Source organism: Castor canadensis, chromosome 1 (genome assembly GCF_047511655.1).
Source record: "Castor canadensis chromosome 1, mCasCan1.hap1v2, whole genome shotgun sequence".
In the NCBI taxonomy this organism is placed as follows: domain Eukaryota; kingdom Metazoa; phylum Chordata; class Mammalia; order Rodentia; family Castoridae; genus Castor; species Castor canadensis.
Genome location: NC_133386.1, coordinates 201,064,862 through 201,082,472, shown reverse-complemented (window position 1 = coordinate 201,082,472; position 17,611 = coordinate 201,064,862).

The window sequence follows — 17,611 nt, the reverse complement described above, 5'->3', positions numbered from 1 at the left end:
GTCACATAGAAAGGGCAAGTCTTCTTCTGCAGAGACCTTCGTGAGAATGTCAGTTGAGAAAATGCAAAATGTCTTACACTGAAAATCCACCTTAAAACGCCACTATGCCAGGCCTGACACACAGACCTTGCCCAGGCTAGGCAAGCATTCTACCATTGAGCTACAATTCCAGCCCTTAAGTTTTTTTGAGATGGGATCTCTCTATGTAGTCTACCTTCGAACTCTGATCCTCCTGCCTTTGCCTCCTGCTGTTCTGGGATTACAGGCGTGAACTACTTGCTCCCCTCCCCATTACAATATATATTTAAAGGAAATTTTTGTTACTTTTGAGTGTATCTAGTACTTGATTTTGCAAATAAAGGTATTACAAAGCCGGTTTAATTTCTATGTAATTGTTGTTCTCTGCAATTAGCAACAGATCATGTCTTTGTGCTTCTCTTTTATGTATTAAAATGACTGAGCCCTGAAGAGGGCAGTCTTTCATCCTCTCAGGACAGCCAGCTTCAGGCATGGGTTTGGCCAGTGGGAGACAGTGGCAGGAGACTCGAAGGCAGGAGGGAGGAAGCAGCAGCAAAGGCTCCTTTGTGGTTCTGCTCCTACTGGACAGGTAGCCATAGTAGGCCCAACATTTGCAGGGCGATCCACAGCCCTGGCTTCCATTAATCTACCTCCTCCTTCGGGCAGCTTCTTGTTAACTCTTGGGTTGCCACACCGACTCTTGTTGGGATTCTCAGCCCTTCCAAGGCTCCAGTGACTTTAATGCAATAACCTGCATTAAATTCTCTCTATGGTTCCTATTTTTCTGCTTGAACTCTGAACGATGTATCCAGTATTCTACCAGACACTTACTAGGCACTTTTTTCTTGGTCCTCACAAATCTTTTCTAATAGATCATATTGTCCATGTTTTATAAAGAAGGAAGTTGAGGCATAAAGAGATACATTACTAGCCAGGTCCTGTGGTACATGTCTGTAATCTCAGCTACTTGAGAGGCAGAGGAAGGCAAGTTTGAAGTTAGCCTGTGCGACGTAGTGAGACCACACCATCTTAAAAAATAAAAAGTGTTAAATTACTTGCCCAAGGTAATAGAGCAAGAATTCTATCTCCCTCAACCTGTTAATATCATTGAAATGGGATTTTTTTTTTTCTTTTTGAGACAGGGTCTTGCTATGTAACTCCCCATCTTCCTACTTCAGCCTGTCAAGTACTGGGGTTACAGGTTTGTGACATCGCACCTTGCTGGGAGTGCTCTTTCTAACCTACATCAGTGTAAACTTTTAGGGATATCAAGAAAGTGAAAGATGCCCTTTCTGGTGATACTCAGACCATGCTGTGACAAAAAGATTATGAAGTAAATGTGACAAAGATAGGGCCATAAGGGTGAGGGCATGGCTCAAGTGGTAGAGCACCTGCCTAGCAAGCATGAAGTCCTGAGTTCAAATACCAGTTCCACCAAAAAGCTAGGCTTCAATTTAGTTTTACCCTTAACACTACAGTACTCTGTCGCCTTTTAGGGAGTTTTTTAATAGTTGTTAAATTAATGAAAGAGTAGGTGTGATTAGTGCCAATAACAACATGCAGAAACCAAATCAAACAATGTGCCATGATGCTCTCTGACTGCTAAGTTTGGGCCTTTCATGACACCTGCTGCTGAGCAAGCAGCACTGTACGCTGAGCTCTAAGAGGAAACTCAGACCATCTTCCTTGGAGCTGTCATGGCTACGCAGGCAGGGCTAAATGAGCACTTTAGTAGCTGGTGGCTCCCATCTGTAATCCTAGCTGATTTGGGAGGCTGAGATTGGGAGGATCATTCATAGTTCAAGGCCAACCCAGGCAAATAGTTTGAGAGACCCTCCCCCCATCTCCAAAATAAAGAGCAAAATGGACTGGAGCTATGGCTCAAGTAGTAGAGTGCTTGCTTTGCAAGCACGAAGCCCTGAGTTCAACCCCAGTACCACAAAAAATTTAAAAAAAAAAAAAAGAGCACTCTAGCAAGGAATGAGAATTTCTTTCTTTCTTTCTCTTTCTTCAATGCTGGGAATTTTGAACTCAGGGTCTCATGCTTGCTAAGCACTTGAGCCACTCCACCAGCCCTTTTTCTGAGATGGATTTTTCTAAGATAGAGTTTCTGAAACTATTTGCCTGGGCTGGCCTTGAACGTCCATCCTCCTGATCTCTGCCTCCCAAGTACCTAAGATTACGGGCGTGAGGCACCCACACCAGGCAAGGAATGGAGATGTCCATTGCTGATTTTGCTGGTTGGGGAGGAGGGAGAGTGTAGCTCTTTATTGGACACGTTACATCTACAACTTGTATTTGATTTAGTGAATCTGGCCTTGGGATACCAGATTCCTGAAAGCAGACAGGACAGAATGGAGATGGGAATGAGTTGCTCTGTCCCTGCAATCAGCTGCTCCCCGTAATGTGCCTGAGGCTGGAGGCCCAAGCTGGGGTGAAGCTTGTGCTCTTGGAATAGCTTTCATTGCTGGCATTTTAGGTTCCTGGTGTCAAGACTGGGAGTCAGCAAGTAGACTAGACAAAGCTCTCAGTGAGGAGAGGGCTGTCAGCAGGCAAAGAAGGTGGGACTTTACTCCTAACATATTTTGTAGTGGTCTTCAGTAAAAGTCATAGGCCCTGCTTAGAAAGGCAGGAGGCTCAGTTGAGCTCAGGAGTTCAAGAACAGTCTGGGCAACAGAGTGAGACCTTGGCTCAAAAAAAAAAAAAAAAAAAGAAAGAAAGAAAATGTGACTCAAGTGGTAGAGTGGTAGAGCCTCAGTCTACCAAGTGTGAAGCCCTACGTTCAACACCAAAAAAAACCAAAAAACAAAGAAAAGAAAACAGAGAGTGGGGGGCAGGAAGGAGGGAGCGTGGGAGGGAGGAGGAAGAAAGAAAGAAAGAAAGAAAGAAAGAAAGAAAGAAAGAAAGAAAGAAAGAAAGAAAGAAAGAAGGAAAGAAGGAAAGAGAAAGATAAAAACCAGGCACCAGTGGGTCATGCCTGTCATCCTAGCTACTAAGGAGGCAGAGACCAGGAGGATCATGGTTTGAAGCCAATCTGGGCAAACAGTTCATGAGACCCTTTATTGAAAATAACCATCACAAAATGGCTGGCAGAGTGGCTCAAGTGGTAGAATGTCTTCCTGGCAAATGTGAGGCCCTGAGTTCAAAACCCAGTACCATCCAATAAACAAGTAAATAAAAATTATGCCATTACTGAGTGGTGATAGTCCTTTATGTATTCTGTATAGTAAACCCTTGTCAGATATATGGTTTGCAAATGCTTTCTCTCATTCTGTGAGCTGACTTTTTTTTTTGGCAGTGATGGGATTTGAACACAGAGCCTCAAGCTTGCTAGGCAGGTGCTCTAACACTTAAGCCACTCCACCAGCCCCTGTCCCTGTGATCCTGTGAGTTGTCATCCCCCCCCCCACCCTCAGGGCAGTGCACTTCCTAGGAAAGCACTCTATCATTTGACCTATTCCTTCCCTACAGCCTTTTTTGCTTTAATTTATTTTTTAGATAGGGTCTCCTAATTTTGGCTCAGGGATGACCTCAGACCTTGATCCTCCTACCCCTGTCTGCTTTTTAAAAATATATTGTTGTTGTACTGGGTGTACATTGTGACATTTACAAAAGTTCTTACAATATGTCATAGTTGAATTCACCCTTCCATAACCCTCCTGTAGGCCAGTTTATTTTTTAATAGGGGCTCGAACCATGAGTCTCCCATATCTACTTCCCAAACAGCTGGTCACACCTGGCTTCTTTTCATTTTTTTTTTATTGGCACTGGGGTTTGAACTCAGGACCTCACATTTACTAGGCAGATGCTCTACCACTTGAGCCATGTTCCAGCCCAAAGTTTTTAATTTTGATGTTGTCCAATTTATTTATTTTTTGGTTGCTGTGCTTTTGGCATCATGGCTACCAAACTCCTTGCTCATGCCAGACACATTTAATCAGTTATGGTATTCTTTGTCACGGAACCCAGGTGCCACCTACCCTGAAATCTTCCTCCACACTGTGCTATAGGCTTGTGTGATTACAAGCACAAGCTCTGGAGATAAGCAGGGCAGATTCAAACCCCATCAGGACTCCCACTTAATGGAGGGATTTTCTCCTCCTTAGGACCGCTTTACCAGGCAAGCAAAATGCTAGGTGTTGGTCAGAGAAATCAAAGATGAGGGTAGAGGAGGAAGATAACAAATACGGCTTTTCCCATGAATCCTCTTGTGATGGACTAGATTTATTGGTGGGCACAGACAGATCTGAGAGTTCAAGAACTAGAGTAGACAGGAAATCTTCTGTGCATTTCTTCAAAGCCTCTTGGCCATACCTCTTTCCCAAGCCACAGCTGTCACAAAGAATGGAGACCAAGGCTTTCTCAAGTATGGGGTCTTCATGGGTTCTCCTTCTGGTCCTCAGGTTCACCCAGCAAGTGGCAGTGAACTTCCGTCCTCATCTGCATGGAAGACAGCTTCTTTTTTCCTAAGGAAGACCCCACCCCCTTGCACAAGAGGAGTCTCTGCTTCTGGGTTCCTTCCTGCATCCTGTTGTCTAGCCTTGGATACTGGGCTTCAGCCGGAAGGGCACGATATTCACTTCCTGCCAGCCCAGCAAGCTCCAGTGATGCCTGGTGTCTAGATCCAGGTCCAGGAGGAGTGTGATAGGCCCACCAGCTTTAACTCAGTTGAAAGAATAAAGGGCCTGCTGGTTCCCTTATTAGGGTGACTTCAGTGAGCATCACTTTGGGGAAAAACCAAACAAAAGTTTGTGAAGCAGTAAGTATAGATGGGAAGCGCTCCGACCTATATGAATGGCTCTAGATGTATCTTTGCAGATGGTATTACCTTCTGCACTGCTAAGAGCTCAGGGGCATCAGCCATTCATACCTGCTTTCAATGTCTGGTTTATTTCCCAGGGAGTTGACCCACCCTTCCCTGTGCTTCTTCTCCATACTGGGGCTTGAACTCAGGATCTTGAGCTTTCTAGGCAAGCACCCTACCACTTGAGCCACATGCTCAGCTCTTTTCCCTGTAGTTATTTTTTGAATAGGGTCTTCTGTTTATGTTGGGGCTGGCCTGGACCACAGTGGTCTTTGCTGGGATGACAGCTTTTTATTGGTTGAGGTGTGGTCTCCCCAGCGTTTTACCCCAGCTGGCCTCAGAACAGCGATCTTCCCAATCTCTGATTCCTGAGTAGCTGCCTAGGCAAATAGTTCGCAAGACCCTACCTGGAAAAAAAAAAAAATCACAAAAAAGGGCTGGTGGAGTGACACAAGTTGTGGCTAGCAAGTGTGAGGCCCTGAGTTCAAACCCCAGTACCTCAAAAACAAAAAAAAAATCAAAAGACCAACACCCATTTGTGGCTCCCAGTTAACTCAGGATAGAGCCCCAACTACTGAGCAATCTTCCATGCTTGTCTCCTGTATCGTTGAGGACTTTTCCACTGCAAAGGGTAGAAAAAGAATGCCAATTGAGTCAAGTACAGAAGAGAGGGCTTGGTCGTGTATCCGAAGAATCCAGGGCTGCACTGGCTTCAGGTACACCCGGATTGGAAAGCACACATGATAGTCCCTGAATGTCATTTTTTCCCACTCCTTAGCGCTGTCTGCTGTGCTCGCTTCCTTCTCAGGTCAAATCCACTGTTCTGGGGCAAAGATGAACCCCATAAAGACTATAGGCTTCCAATTTGGCCATTTATGAAGCTCAACACACCAAGACTGTGTCTTGTTCAGTAAGTTCCAGAAAAGTACAGAGCATACATGCTGTTCGTTTTGACTAGGTCATCTGCCCATCACTGAGGCTGGAGCTGGGGCCACACACTTGAATCTTTTTTTTTTTTTTTGGTGGGACTGAGGTTTGAACTCAGGACTTCAAGCTTGCAAAGCAGGTGCTTTACCACTTAAGCCACACCCCAGCTGCGGGGCCATTTTCCATTCCAACCAGCAAGGGGAGTGCCAGCTTCTCCACATCTTGCCAATGTTTGCTACTATTCACTTTCATGCTTAAATCTGTCCTGGAGGAGTGAAATGATGTCTTATTTGGACTTCATTTGCATTTATTTAATGACATGACATTGAGTACCTCTCTATGTGCTTATCAGCCATTTATGTATCTTCCTGCAAGCAAAAAGGGCTGGGGGAGTGGCTCAGGTGGTAGAGCACCTGCCTAGCAAGTACAAGGCCCTGAGTTCAAACCCCAGTACTGCCAAAAAAAAAAAAAGAAAAGAAAAAGTGTCTGCCAGATTTCACCACTGTAAAGCACAATAATAAGTATTGTGTGCTCATTAATTACCAAACTTTAGTAAGTCTTTTCGGGACAGTGTTTTGGGACTTTGAGTGTTTTTTGGAAAGAGTACTCAAGCAAGTTAGCTCTGATGCCTTGGCCCACTGCTCCCCTGCCACAAGACAAGATTCAGCCTTGACAAAGGCAAGAAGAGCAGAAGCAGAAAGGAAGAAGGAGCCAGGAGGAAACTACATCTTTTTCTATGTTGTTTGGGAAATTTTTCTACTCAAGGCTTTGAAATATTTATATGTCTTTTTTCTTTTTCTTTTTCTTTTTTGTAGTGCTGGGATTTGAACTCAGGGCCTACACCTTGAGCCACTTCACCAGCCCTTTTTTGTGAGGCATTTTTTCAAGATACGGTCTCTAGAACTATTTGCCCAGGCTGGCTTTGAACTGTGATCCTCCTGATCTCTTCCTCCAGAGTAGCAAGGATTACAGGCGTGAGCCACCAGTGCCTTGATGTGTCTAAATTCTTACTTTGCATATGGCTGTCCATTTGTTGAAAAGATTATCTTTTCTTCATTCTTCTTTGCCTTTGCCCTTTGTCATCGGCCAGTTCATTTTACACATTTGGGTCTAGGCTGGCTTTCTATTCTGTTGAGCAATTGATTATCTTGATTACTCAGGTTTGTAATAAATCTTGATACTAAATAGAATGTCTTACAACTTTGCTCTTCTTCTGGCTATTCTAGGTTTTTTGCAAACTTCTCTGTACGAACTTTTTTTTTTAATTTTCTATCTACAAACAAAGCTAGTTGGGTTTTGTTTGTTTGTTTTGCTTTTGTTTTTGTTTTTCAAGGCAGGTTCCTTTTGTAGCCCAGGTTGTTCTGGAACTCATGAGGTAGCTCAGGTTGGCCTCAAACTTTCCATGTCCTCTGCCTCAGTAGCACCACACCCAACTCAAAGATAGTTTTTGTTTGTTGCAGTCCTAAACAATGACAGTTTCATTTATTTCTTTCCTTCTGTCTCTCTCTCTCTCTGTCTCTCCCTCTCTGTCTCTCTTTCTTTTCTTTAGTGGGCCTGGGGTTTATACTCGGGACTTCAGGCTAACAGAGCAGGCGCTTTGCCCCTTGAGCAGCACCTCTAGCCCACTTTCCTCTGGCTATTTTGGAGATGCAGCCTCAAAAACTATTTGCCTAGGCTGGCCTCAAACCACAATCCTCCTGATCTCAACCTCCCAAGTAGCTAGAATTACAGGTGTGAGCCACTGGCGCCCAGCGATGGTTTCATATCTTGTTTCCCATTCAGTGTACCTTTTATTACCTTTTCTTATCTTATTGCATTAGTTAAGATTTCCAGTGTGATGTCCTTGCCTTGGTCCTGATCTTAGAAAACTTCCAGTTTCTCACCATTAAGAATGATGCTAACTGTAAAGTTTTAAAATTATGGTTTATGAGCTAGAGAACATCATCTTAAGCGAAGTCAGCTTAAGACTATAGACCTAAAACAAATGCAGTATTATTATTGGACATGGGTCACACACTAAGGGAAGAACATGCACAGAGGAATAGGAAAAGGGAAGGAAACCTAAAACTTGAAAGTGTTTGATGTGCCTACTGTAGAGGAGCTAATATGGTAATCTTAAACTGGCAGAGGCCACTATGGGAAGGGGACCAAGGATTAGTGAAGAGTTCTGGCAGAGGTGAACCAATGTGGGTTGTAATACAAATGTGCATGGAAGCAATGCTAGGAATCTCTCTGTATAGCTATCTTCATCTCAAGCTAGCAAAAACGCTATGTCTTTCTTATTATCTCTTATGTTTCTCTTCAAAAAAATCAGAAAAGAAGAAGGTGGAACAGGTTCTCCCTGGAAGCAGGAGGTTAGGGGGGGCATAGGAGGGGACCCAAACAAGTATACACATGAAAGTAAATGTAAAAATGTTAAAAAAAACCTAAAAAAATTATAGTTTATGATGTGAGGATATTCCTTACTACTTCTAGTTTGCTCAGAGCTTTTTTCTTTCTTTCTTTCTTTTTTAAATCTACGTAGGTGTTAGATTTATAGTTCTAAATGATGTTCCCACATCTATCGATATGATCATGTGATTTTTCCTTAGCCTATTGATTTGATTTTAATTAAATTAATTGATTTCTTCCTCCTCCCCTTCCTCCCTGCTTCCCATCTTTCCTTGTTCTTTTTGTTTGTTTGGCAACACTGGGATTTGAACTCAGGGCCTTACACTTGCTAGGCAGGTGAGCCACTCTGCCAGTCCTCTTTCTTTTATTTATGTATTTATTTATTTATTTATTTATTGCTGCACTTGGGTTTGAACTCAGGGCTTCATGCTCATAAGCTTGAGCCTTGCCCCCAGACCCCTCTTTCTTTCTTGAGACAGGTGTTCACTGTATAGCTGAGACTGACCTTGAACTTGAGATAGGGTCTGTCTCAGCTGGCTTTGAACCACTGTCTTCCTGATCTTTGCCTCCCAAGTAGCTAGGATAATAGGGCATGAGCCACCAGCATCCAGCTACTTGAAAGATCTGTGTGCGTGCGTGTGTGTGTGTGTGTGTGTGTGTGTGTGTGTGTGTGTACAGGCAGATGCTTTACCATCTTTTTTTTTTTTCTTGGTCTGGGTTTGAAGTCAGGGCCACTCTACCAGCCCTTTTTTTTGTGATGGGTTTTTTTCTTTTTTTTTTTTTTTGCGGGGGGGTTTTTTCGAGATAGGGTCTCTCATGAACTATTTGCCTAGGCTGGCTATAAACTGTGATCCTCCTGATCTCTGCCTCCTGAGTAGCTAGGATTACAGGGGTGAACCACTGGCACTCTACTTCTTGAGCTACACCTGCAGCCCTGTTATTTGACTTTTGTTTTTTTTTTTTTTAATGGCACTGGCATTTGAACTTAAGGCTTCACACTTGCTAAGCGGGTGCTCTACCACTTGAGCCACTCCAGCAGTCCTGACTTTTCAAGAAATCAGGAAAGGCCAGGCGCTGGCGACTCAAGCTTGTAGTGCTAGTTACTCAGAAGGATCACGGTTTGAAGCCAGCCTCGGCAAATAGTTCGTGAGACCCTATCTCAAAAACACCCAACACAAAAAAAGGGCCGGCAGAGGGGCCTCAAGTGGTAAAGTGCCTGCCTAGCAAGTGTGAGGCCCTGAGTTCAAATCCTAGTGCCACCAAAAAAAAAATTCAGATAACTAGTTTACTTTGATGGATGGAATTCTGGCCTTCAAGACTTTTAGTTTGGTCTGTCAGGGCCCAGTGCAGGAGCCTCGTCCTAAACAATGGGCTCCTACAATTTACATTGACCAAACACAAGCCTTCTGCTCTTCTGGAGTCAGAGAACAGCACCACATTGTCTTTCCCACAATCCAGAAACTTTCAAGTCATCACTCGAGCCTCTCGGGCCCTCCCCTAGTCCATCCCTTAATTCTGTTCAGCTTCCTTCTTCCTAACCCTGGCCTCTTTTCTGAATTTCCATCAACCACAGTCCTATTCCCAAGTTCTCTTTCTTGGTCCTTTCCTGGTCCAATAGACAGCCTTGTATTGGGTCTTCCTTCCTCTAACGTTTGCCTCTCCTCACACGCTGTATTTCCAGTCATCCTATCAAAATGTAAGTTTGCTAATGTCACATCCTCAACCCACACACTTAAAAACCCTTTAGAGTCAGGCACTGGTGGCTACCGCCTGTAATCCTAGTTACTTAGGCAGAGATCAGGAGGATCTTGGTTTGAAGCCAGCCCTGGAAAAATAATTTTTGGAGACCCTATCTTGAAAAAAAACCCACCAAGAACAAAGGGCTGGTAGGGTGGCTCAAGGTGAAGGCCCTGAGTTCAAACTCCAGTACTGCAGAAAAAAAAAAAGAAACAGAAAAAGACAGGTCTGTAGCTCACACGCCTTTCATCCCAGCTACTTGGGAGGCACAGGTAGGAGGATCAAGGTTTGAGGCCAGCCTATCTGAAAAATAACTAAAAGGGGGAAAAGGTGGGGGAGGAGGCTTGAGGCATGGTTCAAGTGGCAGAGTGCTTACCTAGCAAGGGTGAGATCTTGAGTTCAAAACTTCAGTACCAACACCAAGAGTAACAATCCTCTTAGAATAAAGACTAAAATCCTTCACAAAGCCTTTCAAGCCTGCTGGTCCTTCTCAAGTTGCACTTCAGCCCACTGCTTTCCTCTTAGAATGAGTCTGTTCCCTTACACCACAGGGCTCTTGCATATGCAGGAATGCCTGACATGAGATCTTCCTTTCCTCCCTCACCTGACTCACTCCTGCTTACCTTCAGACCTCTCCATTACCCCTCCTTTTCTCTCTCTCTCTCCCTCTCTCCCTCTTTGTAGTACTGGGGTTTAAACTCAGGGCCTACACCTTGAGCCACTCCATCAGTCCGGTTTCTGTGTTAGGTTTTTTTGAGATAGGGCCTCTTTTGCCCAGGCTGGCTTTGAACCTCGATCCTCCTAATCTCTGCCTTCTAAGTAGCTAGGGTTACAGGCGTGAGCCACCGGTGCCTGGCTGCATCTCCTTTCTTAGGGGAGTCTTTTCCTGACCACCTAGACTCACTGTTACAATTTCGGGGTGGGGGCAGTACTGGAGTTTGAACCAGGGTCCTTGCGCTTGTTAGGAAATTGCCCTCCCACTTGAGCCATGCCTCCCTGCCCCTCCCAGGCTCTCCAGACCTAGGAGGTGTCCTCAGGCATTTCTTCTCACGTCTCTGGGGTCCTACCGCCTTGGATAAACTTGACCTTGAGATCCTGAACCCTTGCTCCAAAGGAACCCTGTTGCTTTGTTGTCATTAACCCAGGCTTTCAAAATCAAAGACTTACTAACTCTCTCGGCAGGGAGCACAAAAGACAAATTAACATTGCACTGGATGGTTCTGACATAAGAATAAGGAATTACCTCCCTGTGTTTTTAAAATGGGGTTAGGAGGGCTGTCTGACCCTGATCTGGGAGGCTCTGCAGTCACCTGTGGGATACTTCAAAGATGAAGGTGCTGGGAGGAGGAGAAGAGGGAAGCCCTGGGCCAGGCTGCCTCCTGACAGGGCTGGAGGGGTGTGATGAGAGAGGAAGATGGAAGGGCTTGGCCTCGTACAAAGCATTGGAAGTTGCTTCACAAAGAACATTGTAAGGATGACCTGAAGCTTAGGGGTACAGTGCTTGCCTAGCACGCACAAAGACTCTGGGTTTGATCCCCAACACTGTAAAAAAACCAGAAAGCATATTGTGGCATTGCGTTGTGTGGGGAAAGGACTAGCTTGCAGGGGGCAGGACTGGAGCGGGGAGATGCAAGGGCTAGGAGAGGTGACAGTTCTGGACATGCCATCAGCAGAGGTTAAGAGTGACACTTTGACTGGACACAGTGGGGGCCATTTCTATTTCCCAGCAGTGACAAAGCCAGTCCATGTCCAAAAGAGGATGCAAATGTCCCCACAGCTTAGGACGCAGACTCTTCATGGTCCCTGCACTACTGACCACTATGAGCTCTGGGATCCCTTGACTACAGTGAACTTGACATTTGAGGTCTGTTGTCCCTTTGAGGAACTTCCTGAGGGCCACATACAACAGTAAACAGTAATTGGCATATATTGTGTGAGTATGGGGGACAGAAGGATGTCAGAAAAATGTTTCTTTCCTTAAGAATTTATCCAATTCTTAAGAAATACAGCGGCTTTTTTTTTTTTTTTTTTTTTTGGCAGTACTGGAGTTTGAACTCAAAGCCTCACACTTGCTAGGCAGATGCTCTACCGCTTGAGCCATTTCACTAGCCTTGGTTATTTTTGAGATAGGGTCTCTGAACTATTTGCCTGGGCTGGCTTCCAACCTTGATCTTCCTGATCTCTGCCTCCCTAGTAGCTAAGATTACAGGAATGAGCCACCAAGCTCCCTGCTAAGCAACAGTTTTTTTAAAATTTAAATTTAAATTTTATTCATATGTGCAAAGCAACAGTTTTTAATGGACAGTTAAGGGGAAAGAAGAGCTAAATGGAAAAGAACACCAGGGAGGGAAAACTTCCAGGGGTGATGACGACGGGTGTCACAGGTGCCCCGCAGCCTGTCAGCCTCAGGGCAGCAACTCCTCCTCTTTCTCCTCTTTGCTGCATAACATTTTGTGAATTAAATATCTGGGCTCCTCCTGCAACTTGCTTTCACCCCGTTGGTGCTTGTGGCTCTTCTTTACTCTTTTTCACTCCACGTGGTGTTTACAAAATGAATGTGCCAGTGGAACCTGCTCATCCCCTGTGGAATGACGGTGAGAGCTCAGCTTGTCACTAGTACCCACCATGCTGCTGGTGACTCGCTGTGCTCCAGTGTTTCTCTGTGGTCCAATTCCTGGATCACGGGATATATACATTCTGTAAATAAGTTTGTTTCAAATAATTTAGTTTTACAGAAAAGTTGTAAAGACAGTACAGAGAAGGGGTTGGTGGAGTGGCTCAAGTGCTAAGAGAGCCTGTCTAGCAAGCATGAGGTCCTGAGTTCAAAACCCATTGCTGCCAAAAAAAAAAGTGAAAGAAGTATGGAGAAGCTGTACTTGGTGGCTCATGCCTGAAGTCCCAGCTAATCAGGAGATGGAGATGAAGATCGGGAGGACTGAGGATTGAGGCCATTGAAGGGGATAAACTGGAAGGAGAGAAGGCTGTCCCAGGGAAATCAAGAATAGCAAGTGTAATGAAGCCTCTTGAAGGCTCAGGAGTAGGTAGAGAAGGATGGTAGATGCCAGGCAGTTCTCTGCAGTCTTTCTAACTTTTGTGGTTCTCAGCTTCTTCTGCCCTTTCCCCTTTCTGGGTCTCCCTCTTCTCTTCCTCATAGTGGAAGAGGGCTGATCTTGATCTCTGTGATTTCAAGTCATCCTCAGAAGTGTTTTTTTGGTGGGTCTGGAGATGGAAGTCAAGACCTTGTACATGCTAGGCAAGCACTCTAACACTAAGCTACCTTGCCTGGGTCAGGGTGACCTCTCCTACTGGGTTGACTTTTGAGCTGGAAAGTGAGGAGCAAAGACAGGGCAGGGGTGGGGGGATGGGGTATGGGTGGTCAGACCCTGGGCTCTGACCTTTACAGAGCAGAACAGGGAGCCAGAGAAGAGTCAAGTCATTTCCTACAGGACTGAGGGGATAGAAGGGAAGGACCGGCCTCCAAAGTGTGCCTCACTCCTGGTATTCCTTGTGTCTTGCTGCTACTCGTTGGAATGGCATGGCAATATGTTCTCACCATGAGGAATGAGGCAGCAGCCCTTTCTGCTCTTCAGCCTTCCTTCTTTTTGTTAACTTCATCTAGTTTTTCCTTACAGCAACCTCCAGGGGCTCCAGGAGGGAGGCCCCTAATCTAAGATGTGAAGGACACCTCATGCCTTTGGCCACAGTGACTGGCTGAGGAATATGCACGTTGTCTACTGTGATCCAATGAGAGTTTGACCTGGAATTTTGTTCACCTTGCTGGAGAAGATCTGTTTCTTTTGTGTGGAGCAGTGAGGTGGTAAACCTGGAGGCTCTAACAGCCATTATACAGAAAGACCTGTCCAAAAAGCTACCAGGTCGGGCACTGGTGGCTCACACCTGTAGTCCTAGCTACTCAGGAGGCAGAGGTCAGGAGGATCACGGTTCAAAGCAAGCTTGAGCAAATATTTCTTGAGACCCTATCTTAAAAAAACAAAACAAACAAAAATCACAAAAAAAGTGCTGGTGGAGTGACTCAAGGTGTAGGCCTTGAGTTCAAATCCCAGTACCCAAAAAAAAAAGAGAACGGATACTAACAATAGGGGAACAGTGTAAAGATGGAGACAGACAGACATTAAGATCGTGGTAATGCTACTTGAGCCTTGGAGGAAACCACATCTAAATATTGCTCTGCTATAATTTTTGTATCCCATATCTTCCACCTTTTTATTTATTTTATTCATTTATTTTGTGGTGCTGGGGATTGAACCAGGGAACTAGGGTGTCACATGTGCTAGTCACATGCTTTACCAATGAGCTACACCTCAGGCCCTCCCCTCTCTTAAAGCATAAGCCGGTTTGAGTTTGAGTTTGGATTAGTTAGCACCAAAACTGTGCTGACTCTCCAAGAGATGGCATTACCAAACCATTATGCAACCACTGGATTGCCCTGGGTTGGATGACTGACAGGTTATGGACAGAGCCAGGGAAGCCCCAGAGGTCCGGTTTGGGATAGTGAAAGAGGGACAGGAATGACGGACTTGTTGGCCAGGTGTCCTTGTTTCTCATATCTGCTCACTGGCCGAGGAGCTGGGTCATTATGAGAGTGTCCCTCCCTTTTTGGGGTGAAGAGGTGGAGAGAAGAGTAAAATCCTCAAGTGGTTATGGCAGGTTGGAGAAGGGAGGGTAGAACATCAGGACCATTTTGAATATGTCCTTCAAATCAAAGGGACAACTGAGGCTGGCTCCCAGGAACACCTTCCAATGCATTCCCGGTTTACCGAAGTAGCAGGAACTCAGTCCTCTTGCACCCTGGCCCTAAGAACTACCCTTCTTTTGGCAGTGACAGATAGGGACAGGAAGATTGTCTTGGCACCAGTGGCTCACACTTGTAATCCTAGCTACTTGGGAGGCTGAGATCTGGAGGACTGCAGTTCTAGGTCAGCCCTGGCAAATAGTTCCTGAGACCCCATCTCCAAAATAACCAGAGCGAAATGGACTGGAAATGTGGCGCAAGTGGTAGTGTCTGCTTTCCAAGTGCAAAGTCCTGAATTTAAACCCCTGTTCCACCAAGCAAGCAAACAAACGAACCAGGAAAACCCCACATCCCTTTGGTCACACTATTCACGATTCTTCTGTGTTAGCATCAGCTAGGCCCTTCTTTTCATGGGGCTGCCCAAGGAGACACCCATGAAGTAGGAAGAAGTTGCTCTCCATTTTGGAGCGCTATGGCCCTCTTGGAACCTATGGATCCTCAAGTCCTGCTGGCTGGAGACAGCAGTGGTGGACTAAGCACCTGAGTGAGAAAAGAGAAGAAGCCAGGTGTAAAGGGTGGGAAGTCTAGGTCATTCCAAATCACCAAATCTATTTTGCTTTTTACTTTCCTTTTCCTTTCAACCCAGGTAGTTTGGCCTTTCTCCAGTCATTTCATTCAATCATGTCCCATGATCTGTGTCCATAGATTTTATTTTCTTAACATGGCTCAAGCTAGGACCACTGCTAGCTTCCTTGGGGCTTCTTGTTAGCTAGAAACTGGGCAAAAGGGTGTAAGCAGCTTTCAGGTGTATCTCCTGGCTAACAGACTGCTCCTTGGTGAGGTTTCTTCTTCCTATGGTGTATCAATTGAGGACCCACGGGTGGCATTGCATCATACTTACTCTCTTGCAGTGTGCAGCGAGGAGAGCACCATGAGGTGCTGTGTCTTGTGTCTTTCTTCCTCTCCATCGTATTGGTCCTAGAGCTGTGGCTGACTCTGAGGGCCACCAGTCTCTGTCTTGCTCCTTGCCCTCCCTCCCTACTATTCGCAGGGCTGCCTCCTGTAAGACCAGGACTCCCAAGGCCTTCAGGATACACAGACCCTCAAGGTGGCACCTGAGGCCGTCTCTGCTATGCTCCCTTTCCTCTTCTGTCTCCCCCACCTGAGCCTTCTTCACCAGGGCTCCCCTGGCCTCTGCCAGCAAAGCTCTGGCTGCCTTTCTCTTCTGGGCAACACCTCCTGTCTTCCAAAACTGGTTCAAGCAGCGCCTTCCCTGGGAAAACTTCCTAGGTTGGGTGTCCCTTCCTGGGTGTCCTCTCCTTTTGTTACTTCACCGCATACTGCAATCAACGCTGGCTACCTAACGGGCATTAGAGGACCCTTGCCCTGAACCCACCATACTCTCAGAGGCTTATGAAAATGTTTTATTGTTTTACAATCAGAAAAACAAACAAACAAACAAAACTAACTTTAAAGGTCAAAGAAAATGTGTTATTTTTTCCACATAAAAATCAATTACATTTTAAAAAAATGTCTTTTTAATAGAATGAGAAGCCCTTCAAGGGAAACATATCTATGGCCCATGAAAGTCACAATGTGGCCCTGCTTGCCACCATCTTTGTTTCTCCTTTCCCACAGTGAGCAAGAGCTCCTTGGAAGGGCAATGAACCCCGTGTTGCTATTTTATTTATTTTTTTTGTGATGCCAAGGATCAAACTTGGGGCCTTGGGCATGCTAGGCTATTGGTTGGTGCTTGTGCATGTCAGCTATTGGTTGAGATGGAGTCTCATGAACTATTTGCCTGGGCTGGCCTCAAAATACTATCCTTCCATCTCAGCCTCCCAAGTAGCTAGGATTACAAGTATGAGCCACCTGCTCACCCCTCCCTACCCCTATGTTATTTTTAGATCCTTGTGTCCCCCTGTCCTCCTCCCAGCCCAGGGCTATGCACTCAGGACAGGGTCAGACAATATATTTTTGCGGGGGGGGGGCAGTACTGGGGTTTGAACTCAGGGTCTCATGCTTGTAAGTGCTCTATCACTTGAGACACATGCCCAGACTGGCCTCAAACTTGAGATTCTTCTGCCTTTACTTCCTCAGTGCTGGGATTACAGATGTGAACCACCATTTCAGCTCCAGCTTCATGAGCTTGCTGTGAACTCATGGGAACTGTGGAGGATGGACCCTTTCCTGAGACTGAGCAGAGTGCAGGTGAGGAGGGAGAGCCAACAGCTGTTAAAAATGGCTCCAAGTGGCTTTGATACCATTCTTTTGGCAACAAACAAAATTACCTTCTTTATATACCAAGTACTGGATGGACAGACAGCACAGTGCCTCACAGTAGCTGGCCCTGTGTGGGGGTGACCTTTGTAACTGGCAATAAAGTGCCAGGTTCCTTAGTCCTAGAAGAATGTCTTCTTTTACTCTTAGATCATTAGGTGCTTTGGCCTTTTTTGGGGGGTTTGTGTGCTGGAGATCGAACCCAGTGCCCCACTCATGCTAGGCAAGCTCTACCACTGAGCTATATCACTGCTCAATTTTCTTCTCTTTTCCTCCCTCCCTCCCTCCTTCTTTTTCAAACTGTCTATGTTTGAAATGACACAGTGTGAGGACAGAACGATGTCCTCACTCCATTTTAGCCTCCTGTATGCTGGCTGGTATTACAGACAAGTACCACTATGCCTGGATCCTTTTTTTTTTTTTTCTTTTTTCTTTTTTAAGCCATGTGAAAGTCGGTCCCTGGCATATTTTCTCTTTGTGTCCCTCGGTTTGGCAACTCTCCACCTCATAGCTCCATCTGGCACCCCCTTGAGAATCCAGGGCCCCTGCCCCGCCCGAATGGGTGAAAGGGAGGGCAGCTGTTCCCTGACAGCAAGGCCAGCAGTGGAGAGAGCAGAGCTGTGGGACAAGGACTCAGTTTCCCCAAGGTCAGGTCATCCTGGAGGCTGAAGAAGGGATGGGATATTTCCGGCAGTGACAGA